This window comes from Sinocyclocheilus rhinocerous, unplaced genomic scaffold (assembly GCF_001515625.1).
Source record: "Sinocyclocheilus rhinocerous isolate Xijiao unplaced genomic scaffold, SAMN03320098_v1.1 scaffold6419, whole genome shotgun sequence".
In the NCBI taxonomy this organism is placed as follows: Eukaryota; Metazoa; Chordata; class Actinopteri; order Cypriniformes; family Cyprinidae; genus Sinocyclocheilus; species Sinocyclocheilus rhinocerous.
This window is the reverse complement of record NW_015661348.1, coordinates 31,522-48,719: the sequence shown is the minus strand read 5'-3', so window position 1 is coordinate 48,719 and position 17,198 is coordinate 31,522. Positions and strand designations below refer to the sequence as shown.

Sequence of the window (17,198 nt, the reverse complement as noted above, 5' to 3'; positions counted from 1 at the left end):
CCGCAGTGTCTCGTTCCCTACTCAGGGAACCATGGTTACATAAGTAACCTGAGACGTTTTCAACAGGTGAGCAGATTTGCTTCAGAAAATGTAATTTCACATCCATTCATGTTTGCTTTGGTCACACTGGAATCATGAATGCCACAAGCCCCGTCGCAGGCCAAATATCTGCTTAGGTTATGAGTTTTATTACGACGGGTTGCCATAGCGATCAGCAGCTCCTTCAGACGGATGTGGGAGGAAAGAGAGATGGATAGAAGCTCATAAGATAGGGATTTAATTGCTTTGGGTTGCCATGGCAGGACAGTGAGATCGGACGGGTTCCTCATGATTTCATGCGTATGTTTGATATGAGAGGAGGCTCAGAGTTCCCCTCAACACATCTGCTCAATGAGGTTCTTGATCTGCTTAATGATTTTTTCAGAAGAACAGATAAAAATAAAGAGAGAAGCTACGACTTTATGCCCCATCACACTCTTTAAGTCTCTTGTTTGTAATACTGGATGCTTATTGGCTGCTCAGGCGCCAGTCAAAGGATCAGGCCCCGCCCCGCTCATGATTAATGCATGAGTGACTGCTTACAAACAAACATTTTCTTTGTAATTATTTGTGCAATTTACTAGCATTTTCTTATTTCTTTTATTTTCTTCTTTTTACAGTGCATGGCAGAGATTTCTCTTCCATATTCTTCAGCTTTTCATCTGAAAGTGTATTATTTTTTTCATGGCTCTCAGTGTCTAGTATCTGTCTCAGCACATGAAAACTCAGCAGTTTCTCCACATGCTTTCTGTTGTATGAATACAATATATAGCAAGAGGTGGAAAGAACCATGAAGAAGCATAAAGATCATTCATATTCATCTTTAGTACCCACAGCAGGAAACAAAATTGACATAAAATTAAATAAAATAAAACAGGCACTGAAACAAAATAAAACTGGATAAAATAAAAACAAAACAGAAACAGAAGTAAAATAAAATTAGATAAAAATAAATCAGACACAGAAACAAAATAAAATTGGATAAAATAAAAATAAACTATAGAGAAACAAAATAAAATTAATTTAAAAAATGTATCAATGACTTTATGTTTTTCTTCCCTGTATGTGCTGGAGAATGTGAAGTTCACAGGGACTCTTAATTTTTCTGTTTCCTTCTCAGCAGGAAGTGCAGGGGACTTTTAAGGAAGTACCTGAGAACAGCCAACTTTGAGTTTAAGTTACACATTTAATACTGAATGATGCTGTTTTATGGCTTATACAGGAATTTGACAGATGACTGATGGATTCAGAAGCATTTCTGTAGATTAATCTCGCTCGGAGTCGAGGACAAACGCAGGACAGGTGAGTGAAATCCTCTGCTGGAAAGGTTTTTATTTTTGAGAGATCTTTAGTGGACATTTTGAGATCAGATTAATATTTTTGCACCAGTGGTATTTTAGTATCATTGCTTTACTATTACAGTTTTTTGTTAATATTCTGAATTGTATTTTATTTTGAATATTTTCAGTTTTGATTTTAATTTTAAAGTTTTGGGAATTTTGTTGTGTTTGTCCCTTTTCTTAGTTTTATATATTTTTATTTGTTTACTATTTTATTTTATTTCATTTCAGTTAATGTTTATTTTATTTGAAGTCATAATTTTTTATGGTTTTAGTTTTAGTAAATAATAATAACCCTTTTTTGTATATAAGAAGTGAATGAACCTGATTGTGGTTGTCATGTGTTTTTGTAGAGCAGTTTTTTTTTTTTAACTGAATTATTTACTTGTTTTCTATTTTCTATTTTATTGTTTATTTTACTTTTTATTTAGTAACTTAATATAACAATTGTAACAACAGTAATGTTTTGCTTTAAGTTTACTTTTATTAAATCATGCAGTAATCAACATCTCAGCAGGTTTTCAGGTCAGTAGTTTTATAGTTGATCTGGTCTAATTGTTTTCATGCGGCTGTGATGATCTGCTTCTGTTTCCGCTGGTGTTTTATGGCAGATGAGACTCAAATCACGTCTGGATATCAGTGAGGAGCTTGTTGAACAGCATCTGGAAATGACAGATATTTACCTGCCTCAGTGTGAGTGTGTCACATCCATTCCTGACCCGATAAATTCGGTGTCTGACCTCTGCCAGTGCAGTCGATGCTCTTATCGGCCCATCGCTCCTGTGCCAGTCCAGACGGAGAACCAATGCGCTCGGCTCTCGTCTTATCGCGGCTCCGGCTGTCAGTGGTATCTCTCCCGCCGCGGTGGAGCTGATGAACGGCTCTGGCCTCGTGTCCTGTAGATAAACCCACAGCTTGGCTTCGGCTCCAGAAGAGCTCCTGCAGCAGAATGGATTAGGTATCGATCTTAACAATCCTGAGATTGAGTTATTATTTTTTTCCGAAGTCATTACATCAGGATGATGGAAGGGGCCGCACTTGCAGCAGATTGTGATTCCCAGCGACTCGCCTCTTTAAAAATTCAAGAAAAGAGCTAGTGTGTTCAGCTTTAATTACAGCGGAGAATAGATGTGTTAAAGGACTACACTCTAAAAATAAAGCTTTCATAAGGGGCCTTTTGCAGCAGCGATACTTTAGAAGAACCAAGTTTGGATCCCCAAAGAGCCTTTTAATGATCATTATTTCTTCGTTTGAATAAGCTTTTTCCACTTTAAAGAACCAAGGAAGTATTCCATAGATGCTGAGGGTTCTTCATGGAACCATTAATGCTGATAAAGAGCCTTCGCAGAACCTTCTGTCATCCTTTATTCACTCTCATGTCGTTCCAAACCTGTTTGACTTTCTTTCTTCTATTGAACTCCAGCATAGATTTGAACCACATATTCAAACTTGCCACATTTGAACTGGTCACATGATACGCAAGAACCAATGGCGTTTGTTTGGCATAATTGACTGTCATGTTTCTTTAAATGGAATATTAGGATATACATCATGTGATATGTTATTTGAATGTTTTGAAATGTCATTTTGTGATGAACTGACCCTTGTTCAGTTCAATCGATTTGATGTGAACTTGAGAGATTTGATGAGAGCAGTGCATCAGATGTGCAATATAGGTTTTTATTGCTTAAATACTGTTGCACGTAGATATTACTTGTATATGACTTGCTCAAGACATTTTAGCAGTACTGTAAATATGCATACCTTTTCAGAAACAGCTAGTCAAGTCAAGACACCTTTATTTCTATAGTGCTTTATACAATAGAGATTGTTTCAGAACAGCTTTACAGTAATTAACAGGAAAATATCAGAATCAGTGACGCAGACTTCATCAAATATGAGACTAATTCAGATTCTGCTGTAAAGCAGCTCTACAGAAGACAACAGAGTCATCATTCAGATCAATTCAGTTCATTTCAATGACAGTTTGGAAACGTCCCATGATGACATCTTACTGATTGATTTATTCATTAAAAAAAACTTGATTTTCTGAGGTGCTGTGAGAAATATTACCGCTGAGTGTTTGTCTGTAAATAATCATTTCATCTATTAATATGTGTGCTTTCTTCTGTCACTTTTGGAGCCTTTCTTCATCTGCAGTATGTCCATATTTCTGAAATGCATTGCATAATGCATTGCAAATAATGTCACAGAAGAGAGATTTCACCATTAATTAATTTGCATAGAACGTGTAATGAGTATAATATGATCATTTGCTTTAATATGTGTGGTTTTATCTGGAAGGTGTCGGTTTACAGCTTAATGTTTCAGTATTAGTGAAAGCCTTTCAAATAACTCCACAGAAGAGTGATTTAACTGATTGTTCATTTGCATAGAATATGTGATGTGCATTATATGATTATTTACTTTAAATCAGTCTCATTATAACCCATAACGTTTATGAAACAGGCTTTGGTTTTTACTTGCTTCATCCCAGCTTACAAAAATATGTTCTAAGAGTGTTTTTCTAACGTTCCTGTCAGTAATGAAAACATTATATCAGAACTTTTTCTAAACGTCCAGTTTTAGTCTTGGTGATGCGTTATCATAAAATGTAACGTTATTTTTGAATGTTCTCTGAACGTTCTGAAGCAAATAGTAACATTAAACATTCAACAAATGTCAGACTAAAATGTTTCAGAATTATAATGTTCCATGAATGTATAAATAATGTTTTAGTGCTTACATTTTGAGAACATTATTAACGACCAGATAACTCTGAACGAACATTCTGTTAATGTTACTGGAAGAACATTCATTTATAACAAATATCGGCAGAATGTTGAGAGAATGTTGAGAGATGGTTGCAGGAATATTGTTGAGCTTCCGTAGAAATAATCAATAGACCAAATAATCAAGTGTTTTAAACAGATGCACAACAGCACAGTCAATGAATTATTAGATCAACGGATCAGTTGTTTGGTGTTTCTCAGCTCAGTGTTGCTGAAGCTCACTGATTTTCATGTGTTGAGCATCTCTCAGGCTCTACAGGGTAAACACACATCATGTCGATCTGCCTGGAGGTCAAACCTTTAACGTTAGTACAATGCTATAAAGACCGTGATTTCCCGTCATGGTGTGTGAGTGTGTTTGTGTGTGTGAGTGTGAGTGTGAGTGTGTGAGTGTGTGAGTACAATAGAATATACGGTCTGTACAGTAGAAAAACCATTACGCCTATGGGATGTCCCCACTTTTCACAAAAACAAACCTGTGTGTGTGTGTGTGTGTGTGAGTGAGTGTGAGTGTCTAAAATATGAAGCGTGAGTGGAGCTCATGGACTGAATGAATGACGGGTGTTGAAGCTGTCAGTCACGTGCTCCTGCTTGTTTAGGGACGTTGTCTCAATGCGCTACTGCGATAATTCAGCATTTGCTCATTGATTTACTGTTAGCTGCGATTATAGTGACATTTAATGATTTAACACGCATTGATTTTACTCCTTATCAGCTGTAATCAGAGACACAAATTCAGTGAAGGGACTGAAGAGATTTAATGAAAACGCATTACAAAAATATTGTCATGGTTTATTGTCCGTGTAATTCATGATTCATGTGTAATATTTTTGAATTACTGCTTTTTTTGTTCGCTAAGTAAAGGATTGATGTTGCTTACACAAACAAACCTCTAACCTTAGTTTCTGGTTTCTAAGGTATCTGGTTTTTGGGTTTTAATTCTGTCATTTTGGTGTGTGCAATTATGCCAATTATTCCTTAAATCTTCTTAAGTATTTTTGTTTTGTTTTCCAGTATAAATGTCTAAAGATTCTTAAATTAAGATATATTTACTGGAGACGCAAACTTACTAAAGATACCAAGTCATATTTTCTGAAAAAAAAAAAAAAAGATCAAAAGTGTATTTAAAAAAAAAAAAAACTTTTTATCTCATAATTCATATTTATTCCTTGCAATTCTGAGTTCATATTTTACAATTCTGACTTTTACCTCAGCATTATAAAATATAAACTCAGAATTCCAAGAAAAAAAGTAAACATTATTACAATAAAATCCTGAATTGTGAGATATAAAAAGGCACACATTTTTTTATATTCTGTGTTAGAAACAAAAAGCAATAATTACGAGTTGTAAAGGTATGAAAATTATATTTCACATTTCTGAGTTTGTTTCTTAGAATTGCATGGAAAAAAGTTTGACCTGTGTGATAAAAAGAAAAGTTTTTTTTGCAGAGATTTTGCAGCGTGTTTGCTGATTCCAGCAGTTTGGTGCACTAGTTTGTATAAATACAGCAGCAAATGCAACAGTAAGAAAACATCTGTATAACTTTCTCTTCCTTTGCATTTTGAGAGATGAGACTTTTGCTTTAACAGCCACAGGAAGCATTTTGAATCTCATTTATATGTGCAGGGTGTGAGGCTGCTGTTCAGTTCTACTTCACTATAAAGTATTTGCTAATAAACTCTCAAAAGGAGGAACACACAGCCGCTTCAGCGCAGACCGTGGATAACTTACCAAGACAATTGGAATAATGAAATATTGTGCATGCAGGCCTTTATCAAAGTAGAGTTTTGCATAAAACATTTATGCATTTGGCAGGTGCTTTTATCCAAAGTGAATTGATATGGGCCATGCTTTTTGATTCCGTTCCTGTCTTCACTGAGAGAGCTGAAGCCATGACTTTGCATTTGCAGATTTCACACTTCATGATGCATCACATAATTTACTGAAGAACTGTATTTGTTGTCAATGAAAGTAATATTTACAACCCAGAAGCTCATCTTTAAAAACATTTATTCATTTTAAATGTGAATGCACACTAATTTCCTAAATGTTTTGTATACTGTATGCAAATCAGCTTCATGGAATACTGTATCCCATTATGCAATGCATTTAACTTTACCATCTGGTTCATGAATAAGCAGGAAGTGATTTTAATGTTTATTTATTTTATTTTTTTATTTACTTTTTTTTAGTCGGACTGCAAAGTAACAATTCTGTATCGAGGTCCCCATTATATATAAAAAAAAAATAAATAAATAAATATATATATATATATATATATTATTGACTTTTTTTTAGTCGGACTGCAAAGTAACAATTCTGTATCGAGGTCCCCATTATATATAAAAAATAAATAAATAAATAAATATATATATATATATATATATATTCTAGTGATAACAGCATTCCAACCGTTTCACCATTTGTATCACTCCACTTGCTGTATTTTTCACAGCGAGTGTCATGGCGGACGAGCAAATGCAATATAATTTTATAAATAATACTCTTTTTGTGTGACGGAATGTAGTTTTAAGAGTTTTTTAAGGCGAGAATGTACTTGTTTAGACTTCAAATATGCGGTTTGTTAATAAAGATAACGTCTATTTGAACATTAGCTTCGCTGTTTTGGGAGATGTGAGCTGCAGAGCGTCAGCGGGCGTTCAGCGCTCATGAACCCACAGAGAGAGCGCCTCACCTTGGCCAGATCTGCTGGAAATCACCGCTGGCTCTGATGTCTCTTTAGTGGTTAAACATGAGATATAATTCGTTTTTGGTTAATCTAACAGGCAGTCTTTGGTCTCATTAATCTATTATTTGTTCCAGAGCAAATAGTTTTGGCTGAGGGCTAAGTCTCATCTCGTTATATTTTATATAACTTTAATGCTGTATATCAGAGCGCTGCCTTTTTACTTTTGACTGAATTGCCCAGCAACTTTTATGATGCTGTTGTTGGTGTTTATTAAATATTATTATTCAGTAAATAATATTGTATATATATAATAGTAGTATTTAATAATAATATTTATTGGGAAACAGTGTGTGTGTGTGTTCGTGATGGTGATTAGTTATATTATTTATACATTATTTATAATACAACAATAAGCTTTCAATGAAGCAACTCAACGTTCCTTCGTTACTAGTTCTAAAGTAATGTTCTCGAATGTAACGGATCTTCAGCTCAGCTGTTAAACTGTCAAACTGAGATTTGACAAAAAGTTCTGCACAAAAGAGACTCCGTTGTTGTTTTTCTTATATATTTACAGACTCGTAGCCGTGCGATATAGCTGTATATCGGCACAGATATGATTACCTATAGCCTTCATTTAGGTTTTTTTTCACTAGGAAAAAAAAAACTAGATAGATGTGTGGCTCCATGTGCAAATTTGTTGATTTTTTTCCAAATTCACTGGTCAAAAACCAAGTGTAGGTCACTTTGCATTCAACTGATACTTATTGTATTTAAAGAGGAATGTCTGAAGAATAAATAATGTTAAAATTATAAATGTATCTTGTTTCCCCTTTATCCAAACAATTGCAAATCATACCTGTCTGAGTGCCAAAAATACTATTTTTCCAAAGTTTGCATGACTGTAACTCAATAAGTATTAAATATATCTCAATATAATTTTAGATTCTGGTTCTTAACAAACTTTTTGTTGGGTTATTTTAATTTATAAAGCCATATGTGGTTCAGTCGCACAGATACATGGATCTCAATATGGCTCCATGTGCAAATTATTGAATTCAATTCTTTCCCTGGTTTTCAGTGGTCGAAAACCAAATGAGGGTCACTTTACATACAGCTGATTACTTATGTTTCATTGCATAAATGCTTATTGCTTTAGGCTGTTTAGTCTGTAGTGTACTGAACACAGTCTGTGTGCAAGAAAAGATACGCAATGCTTTTCAGAGTTTCTGTCTCTATAAATCCTGACGTGTTTGTCGCTTTTAACAGGATCAGATCTGACTGTACGTGTGTTTTATGAATGACTCTGAACTCTGTGTGTATTGTGTTCTGTATGGGCCGACAGCAGATGTGGTTTGGGACGCTGGAGGGCCGTTTGCTCCATAATGGATGGCAGATTCATTCTGAACTCCAGCCTCTTTCTTTTGTCATTGTGCATTACACAAATTAGCTCAGTGCACATTTCTCGCCCCTCGTTCTGCCACGAGTCACAGCCGTCCTGTTTAATCCAGCTAATAGCGCTCATTTGAATAGCCTTTACACGTCAGGAGGACGGGCCGCTTGCGTTTCGCCCCGAGAGAATCAAAAAGCACTGAGTGTGCATTCACAGAACCGCAGGAATACATCACGAGCGGTCATGATAAATGAGTATTTAACGCCTCTCCTGCTGGACCGTCCTCTGTGTCGCCGTGACACTTGATTATAATAAAGGTGCATCAGTCTCCAGCTGTCTGGAGTCCATTGAGCCACAGATCGCTCCAGACACGTGGGCGACCCGTCCAGGACGGTCCTGTTAGAGGATCTATGATCTGCGGTGGATCTGTATAGCGATCCCTCAACTCAAATGTGACGGGACCGGAATTAACTAGTGAAATTTATTAATCTGTAATCACAAGACATATGATTTTCACGTATGCATGAATAGAAACATTTCACATGTAAAATAGCACTCGCTTAGACATCCTAGATCAGTGGTTCTCAAACTGGGGTTTGTGAGTTGATGAGAAGATAATTAATAATTAAATAATAAAAAAGTCAAATTAAAATATGTAAATTATGTATTATATGAATTATAACACTATATTTATAATATAATAAATGTCAAATATATATATATATAATTGTATAATATAATATAATTTTATAATAATTTTAATAGAAACTATTTTAATTAATTTAAAAATATATAATACTGTATAATGTAATGTAATATATTATTATTAATATAAATTTCTAATTAAAATACAAATAATAAAACATATAAATACTTATAAATAATAAAATACAATGCCTTTTCTTCTCCACATTCTCCTCTTCTCTAGCTTGTTTCTTATAGTTGTCAAATAAACCTGGCATTGCGTATTACACATTTAATCAAATAGATTTTGTTCCTCTTTTGTAATTCGCTTTGGATAAAAGTGTCTGCTAAATGCATACATGTAAATCTACAGTTCAAAATAAAAACAATGCAAATAAAGCATTAAGTGAAAACATAAATGATTTGATTTGTTTACCTGCATGTCATGTGATCATTAACCAGCATCAGAGAACCTTTGATGAAACCACAGATGTATTCAGCAGGTCACGGGGTTCATGATTCGGCCGGGTTGCTTGATTTCATTTATAATGCTGCTCACTGTTTTCCTTCCAGGCTTTAACTAGTACTATTTGTCAGTCAGGGGTTAATAGGATTGTTAGTTGACATGGCTATTAACCAGCCTGGCCTTGATCTGATTGGACTATTAACAAACTCTGGTGAACATGACTGATGTCAGTGCTGGTGGATTTGCCAAATCTAGCAGCAGAATCTCTCAGAAAACAGGTTTTGTTGTGTTCGTTGTGTCAGTCGAGACAGTTGAAGTGATTTCAGTCAATGCAGACGAGCGTCATCTCACACGATCTACTCTCACAAGAGCTTTAGAGCAACAGAAGAAAGACGTTCAGCTCAGTTTGAGGCACGAAACATAGAGAAAACCTGACCTCAGCACATACTATCAGCCCATATTAATCATGTTATGTGTTCGTTAATCAAACCTGCCTAGAACATTCCCAGAGAATGAATAAATCTGAAATATTTAAAGTGCCCCTGTTATGCCATTTTTAAGGTTCCTAATATTGTTTTGGGAGTCTCCTACAATAGGTTTACATGCATGCAAGGTCAAAAAATGCTTTCGTTTTCTCAAAATATGCATTTAATATCACCTTATTTTCCAGCGATTCTCAAACGATTCGTTCGAAGCAGTTCAAAGATTCAGTCTCTCTAAATTTAAAAATATATAATACTGTATAATGTAATGTAATATATTATTATTAATATAAATTTCTAATTAAAATACAAATAATAAAATATATAAATACTTATAAATAATAAAATACAATGCCTTTTCTTCTCCACATTCTCCTCTTCTCTAGCTTGTTTCTTATAGTTGTCAAATAAACCTGGCATTGCGTATTACACATTTAATCAAATAGATTTTGTTCCTCTTTTGTAATTCGCTTTGGATAAAAGTGTCTGCTAAATGCATACATGTAAATCTACAGTTCAAAATAAAAACAATGCAAATAAAGCATTAAGTGAAAACATAAATGATTTGATTTGTTTACCTGCATGTCATGTGATCATTAACCAGCATCAGAGAACCTTTGATGAAACCACAGATGTATTCAGCAGGTCACGGGGTTCATGATTCGGCCGGGTTGCTTGATTTCATTTATAATGCTGCTCACTGTTTTCCTTCCAGGCTTTAACTAGTACTATTTGTCAGTCAGGGGTTATTGTTAGTTGACATGGCTATTAACCAGCCTGGCCTTGATCTGATTGGACTATTAACAAACTCTGGTGAACATGACTGATGTCAGTGCTGGTGGATTTGCCAAATCTAGCAGCAGAATCTCTCAGAAAACAGGTTTTGTTGTGTTCATTGTGTCAGTCGAGACAGTTGAAGTGATTTCAGTCAATGCAGACGAGCGTCATCTCACACGATCTACTCTCACAAGAGCTTTAGAGCAACAGAAGACGTTCAGCTCAGTTTGAGGTACGAAACATAGAGAAAACCTGACCTCAGCACATACTATCAGCCCATATTAATCATGTTATGTGTTCGTTAATCAAACCTGCCTAGAACATTCCCAGAGAATGAATAAATCTGAAATATTTAAAGTGCCCCTGTTATGCCATTTTTAAGGTTCCTAATATTGTTTTGGGAGTCTCCTACAATAGGTTTACATGCATGCAAGGTCAAAAAATGCTTTCGTTTTCTCAAAATATGCATTTAATATCACCTTATTTTCCAGCGATTCTCAAACGATTCTTTCGAAGCAGTTCAGAGATTCAGTCTCTCTAAGCCCCTCCTTTCTGTGAGCCTGCTCTGCTCTGATTGGTCAGATGGCCCGGTCTGTTGTGATTGGTCTACTGCATGTGTCGGAAATTATTTTGAACGCTCGATAGAAAATATAAACATCTATTATTAATCATACTTACAGGTGGTGACTCAGTGGAGCAGCTGGTCCAAATAAACTGGGAACTGGTTCATCTCTCAAGAGCGAGCGTTTGTGAATCCTGCATTGAACTCCTCGAGATCAGAGAAGCAGCCGTCAGTAAAATGACGTGTTTGACGGCGGGTCAAGTTGTTCTCGGCGGCCAACATAGAATATACGCGGGAATTATGTAAATGTGTTACCAGTGATGTGTAGCCATCACAGAAGGGATTCTAATTACTAATGACTCATTTCAGCTGTTCAGAGTCGATTCTTTCTTTTGGGAGACAATAACTTTATTTATCGTACACTTTCGTCTTTACAACTGAAGCAGAACATTTACATTCACATACAGCTACATTACACACGGCATGAAAGGCAATATTGAATGAAAGGCAAAAATGAAATAAAAAACAAATATTTATGTATAAATAACTTTCACATTTATTTTTTTTAAATTAAGCACTTTTTTTGGACTATGTTTTAGCATTTTAGCCTACTATATACTATTATAAGGAAATATTCTTATTACAATAAAAACAATCACCTTTGTGAATAATTGTCAAAAAATAAAATGCATGAAAATGAGAATGTGCTTTATTTTCATGAATAAAAATGCTTCATTTTCTTTACATAATTAGATGAAGAATCATATGAATTACGTTAAGATATATATATATATATATACAATGCTTCTATGCTTCGTTCAACATATATATATTTTTTCTAATTACTTTAGTTGGAATGAAAATGCAAATGATTTTGTGAGAATCACTCGGTATGGTGTTCAACTGAATGAAAAAAAAAGTGCAGTTATATGCTGTATAAATGAATACAAGATGAATTAAACACATTAAAAATAATATTGGATTCTGTTCCTGCATTAGATGTTTTAAAGAGGCACACGATTTTGCATCAGTGTATGAATGTTGTTGTGATGCATGACGCTGTATTCCAGCTCTTTGTTCAGCGTCTGTGCTGTTTAACTGAACTGAACCTCTTCAGGAGTTCATATTTGACTCTTCAGAAAGGCGTTTGATGAAGTACCTGCAGTTAAGAGCTTCTCAACCTTCCTCAGACATGATGTGGAGTGGAGCCGAGCGCTCATCTGGAGAAGACAAAAGCTGAAACTAATCCAGCATTAAGACGCTAGACAAGAACAAATGGGATCAGAAAAATAAACTTAATTCAAAGGGAAAACAAGTTTATTTTTCTGACCCCATTGGCAGATATTTGTTCCTGTTTTAAGCATAAACTCACATGATTTTGATACATTTTTTAGAAAATAATCTTAATATCTTGTGTAATTTTGCTTCTCCAGTAAATCTACTGTATGTCGATTTATGAATGTTTAGATATTTGTGCAGGAAAATATGACTGTAGAAATAAATCAGTTTTTTGCAGTGTAAATATCTTATTAGTGAAAATGCATGAAGTGGAAAAAAGGTGTAACTGATGTTTTTATCAGTTGCTGTAAAAACCCTTTGTCAAGCCAACATAATCATGTGCATTTTTCATATAATCTGCTATTGATATGTTGATGTAAGATGTCTCTAAAGCAGACGTGTGCCGTCAGCAGGATTTCTCTGATGAGCTCAAACGCGTGGTGTCTGATGGATGAGTCTCCATGAGCTCCTGTGGACTGATCAATGCTGACTCATTTAACTTTGCTCTTAGTCATTGGCTCGGTCAATCATCTTCGTGGAAGATACTCTGACATTTAGAGGCTGTTTCTATTGTCCGGTGTTGCGGCTTGAATTAACTGACCCCAAAGAATCCATCGACTCGCAATAAACTCCTGGAAAGGTTCCTGCGTGAGATTGATGTGAATCCAATAGGGATGCATTGCTCTCTGGCACCACTTCAGATGTTAAATGAGCTAAGTTTGCAATTAAGAGCAGATTAGCTACAGGCCATGAGACACGCGCACACTGCGGGCCGAGGTCTCTCGCTCGCTCGCTCTCTCTCTCTCATTCATCCGCTGCAGGCGTCGAGGTTCTTCAGAGTAAAATGTCGCGGTGCGATGCGAGGAAAGGTCTGCGCTCTTCATTAATGTTGCATGTGCCATTTGAGGCGTTTATGTCTCTTTCTCATGTCACCTTGAGGGTCGGACCTGAATATCTTTCAGCTAGCGGTCCGGTAAGATTCTCTCAAAGTTATGAGCAAACGTTTGTTAAAAGTCATCTGGTCTTCAATAACGTTATCAAAACGTTAGCACAAAAACATTTATGCTTTATTTATAGAACGTTTCTATGAAACATTTTAGTTGGACATTCATCTAGTTTTTTTTAAACGTTACTACCTACCTAGCAGGGAACGTTCCCATAACGTTTTTTAAAGGTTATGTAAATGTTCTTTATTTTCTTAAAATAAACCTCTTAAAATAATGTTTATGGAACGTTCTTTTAACAGTATTAATATTTCACACACGTTCTCGGAATGTTGACGGGAAATGTAATATTCTAAGAGTGTTTTGCTAATGTTCCCATTAAGTTATAAAAACATTATTTTTTAATGTTCTCTGGAACGTCCAGTTTTTAAAACGTTGAATGTTAAGGAAACATGCCATTTTATCATTTTGCAAAACATTCATTTTTATGATTTTATCATTATGGGAGCATTACTTGAATGTTCTCTGAAAGTTCTAAAACGAGTAGTAACATTTAAAACAATGTTAGACGAACATCCAACTACAAGGTTTAATAAAAAACGTTCCATTAATGATGTATAGATAGTGTTTTTGTGCTAACGTTTTGAGAATAACAAATAAAACTCTGAAGGAAAATTCTGTTAACATTACTGGACGAACATTTGTTCATATCTTTGAGAGAACCTTGCCAGAATGTTCTGAGAACGTTCCCTGTTAGCTGACCGAGAACATTCAAACATTAAAGGGCTAGTTCACCTTCAGTCGCTGGTCCCCATTGACTTCCATAGTGTGGAGAAAAAAACCCTATGCAAGTCAATGGGGACCAGCGACTGAAGTTGAACTATCCCTTTAAGTTCCCATAATTTTTGCAAAATAATAGAACATTCCCCATATGTTTTCTCCTTGTTTTTCTCCTTTTGCCTTTGCGTTTTTGAAAAGTTTCACCTACAGATTCCTCCGCAAAAATGACTAGAAGTGCTGTATTATGCTGTATTATATTATGCATATTGTCACTTTGTAAAGAAACACCACGTGCCTGTAGACTGAACAGGTAATATGCATGTGCATGATGTCATCATTTTCACAAATTTGCATTTTTATAGTTTCCATGGAGACAATAATGGAATCATATTCACCAACTTGACCTTTGAAACCAATTTTCAAAAGTTTGCATTTTCAGGCCGTTGTCATGAAATTGAACGGATAAAATGCATAAAAACGTCTCTGTTTTTAGTTGAAAATGGTGTTGTGTAAACGGCTACACAGAAATAACGTTTTCATAACTTAATGAGGCAGATGTTTTAGTGAAAAAGGTCACTAAAATCTTAAAGTAAATGTATCTTGATTTAAGAATGTTCTGATATTTTTTTCAGTAAATAAAAAAAAAAATGCAGTAACATCCCTGTGGGCTCAGTTTAGATGTACAGTATTTTGTTGTCACAACGGCATGTCACATCCATTTATTGAATTGATATTTATTGAGCATTTGATATTATTTTCCATTCCTTTGAATTCTTCCTCAGTGTCTTGTTTTCAAATCTAAAGTGAGTGTGTGTGTGTGTGTGTGTGTGTGTGTGTGTGTGTGTGTGTGTGTGTGTGTGTGTGTGATCATGATGAGTGTGAGCTGAAGTACATAATGACTGTCTATGAGAGCATCTCTGCTGATGGTTTTGGATCTCAGAGATTAATTAGAGTTTAATTTCACTCATGGAGAGACTCGCGTGGGAATCATCGTTCCCTCATCTCTGTGTTAATTGGCAGGGAATCCGTGGCTTGCAGACGACGGGACGCACTCGAGCCCGTCTGACGAGTGTGTTTGTGTCAGTCTGTGATTTTACATTGTTTTTCTGCAGTCAGACAGCACAACAATTCCTTGCTAACTTTCATTATAACTTTATAACTTCTTGGTTTTTCTTAGAACACATTTCAGTAACTACACACACTTCAGCTTTAATGCACAGCTGAATGTAAGTCATGCAGCTTTGATGTTTCCATATAGTTCATATTCATATCTGCAAAATCTGATGTTCTTCCTCAATATTTTTTGTCTTGTTTTCCAGTACAAACATCTAAACATCCTTAATTTATGCTTTAAATAATAGGTAACATTTTACTCAGAAATTACAGTAATGGACATTGAAACAAATTGAAACATTGTATATAATTGTTATTTTTAATAATATATCTAATTTTATTTTGTTTGTAGAAAGTAATACAATTATTGGATACAATTCATCAGGTTACTATTGTTTTTAAGACTATTTTAAATCTTATTAATCTTTCAGTTTGTCGTAAATATTGCCTTTGATGCTGATCTGGTGTAAAATGATAGGTTTATGTAAATATATATATACAATCACTATTCTAAAAACAGCTGAACTTCGGTCACGCTACTGAAACATCTAGTTTGTTTAAACTACTTTCTAGTTTCCTGCATGCATGTGAAAAACCCGACAATGCATGCATATGATGAAAATATCCAGCCAGATAAGAAGAATACAGTAAAAAAATATATATTTTTTTTTATATTACATTACATTTATGCATTTGACTTACTGTGAAATTCAAGGTATTATATATGATCGTGCAATAATAATGTAATTTATTAATTACATATGTACCCCTGGAGCACAAAAGCAGTGTTAAGTCGCTGGGGTATATTTGTAGCAATAGCCAACAATACATTGTATGGGTCAAAATTATACATTTTTCTTTTATGCCAAAAATCATTAGGATATTAAGTAAAGATCATGTTCCATGAAGATATTTTGCAAATTTCCTACCGTAAATATATAAAAACTTAATTTTTGATTAGTAATATGCATTGCTAAGAACTTCATTTGAACAACTTTAAAGATGATTTTCTCAATATTTAGATTTTCTTGCTCCCTCAGATTCCAGATTTTCAAATATCGTCCTATCCTAACAAACCATACATCAATGGAAAGATTATTTATTCAGCTTTCAGATGATGTATAAACCTCAATTTCGAAAAATTTACCCTTATGACTGGTTTTGTGCTCCAGGGTCACATATGTGAATTACTTTTTTTTTTTTTTTCTGTTTTCATTTTAATTTTATTTGCAGTTATTGTTTTTGTTGTGTTTTTGTCATTGTGCTTTTAATATTATTTAATATTTATAATATTTAAAAAATAAAATATTTATTTAGATATTTTTTTATTATAATTATAGATATTTGTGCATTACATATATATATTTTTATAAATAATTTAATTATTTTCCCCTATTTTTAAAAATTATTCTTTTGAGTTTTGCTCATGGTTTTTGATGATGAGATGAGATGTAATGTAAGTGTTTTCTTCTCCTTTTAAAAGTTGAAAAGTATATTTATTTTACAGTCCTAATTATATGGTAAGTTTCATTTTATGAAAATGTTTTTGCATTTGTCAAGACTCATTTCTGGCTCATCAGATGCAGCCGTTGAGGACAAAAGAAACATTCATTAAATATGATCTTGAATTCTTCAGGAATCGAACTCATTTAAGCTACAGGAAAGCGTTGCATGTTATTTCTAGAGCAATAGTCTGCAGTTTATGTACAGTGTGCAGCACGCTAGTGTTTCATTCGGAACATTTCCCTCTTGTTTTCTCTCTGTTCTCCCGCACACACACACATACACACACACAAACACACACACTTACTCACACACTCACTCACACACACACACACACACACACACACTTACTCACA

The 17,198-nt window shown here is 34.6% G+C and overlaps 1 long non-coding RNA gene across 1 annotated transcript in view; it reads left to right on the top strand.

Annotated features, from left to right (window-relative positions):
• Positions 1–1,164: 1,164 nt before the first annotated feature.
• The window catches only part of LOC107726280 (uncharacterized), a 24,055-nt gene continuing 8,021 nt past the window's right edge, over positions 1,165–17,198 (top strand). The window contains exon 1 of the long non-coding RNA XR_001638252.1: positions 1,165–1,341. This is a non-coding gene — a long non-coding RNA (uncharacterized LOC107726280). The remainder of the gene's footprint in view (positions 1,342–17,198) is intronic.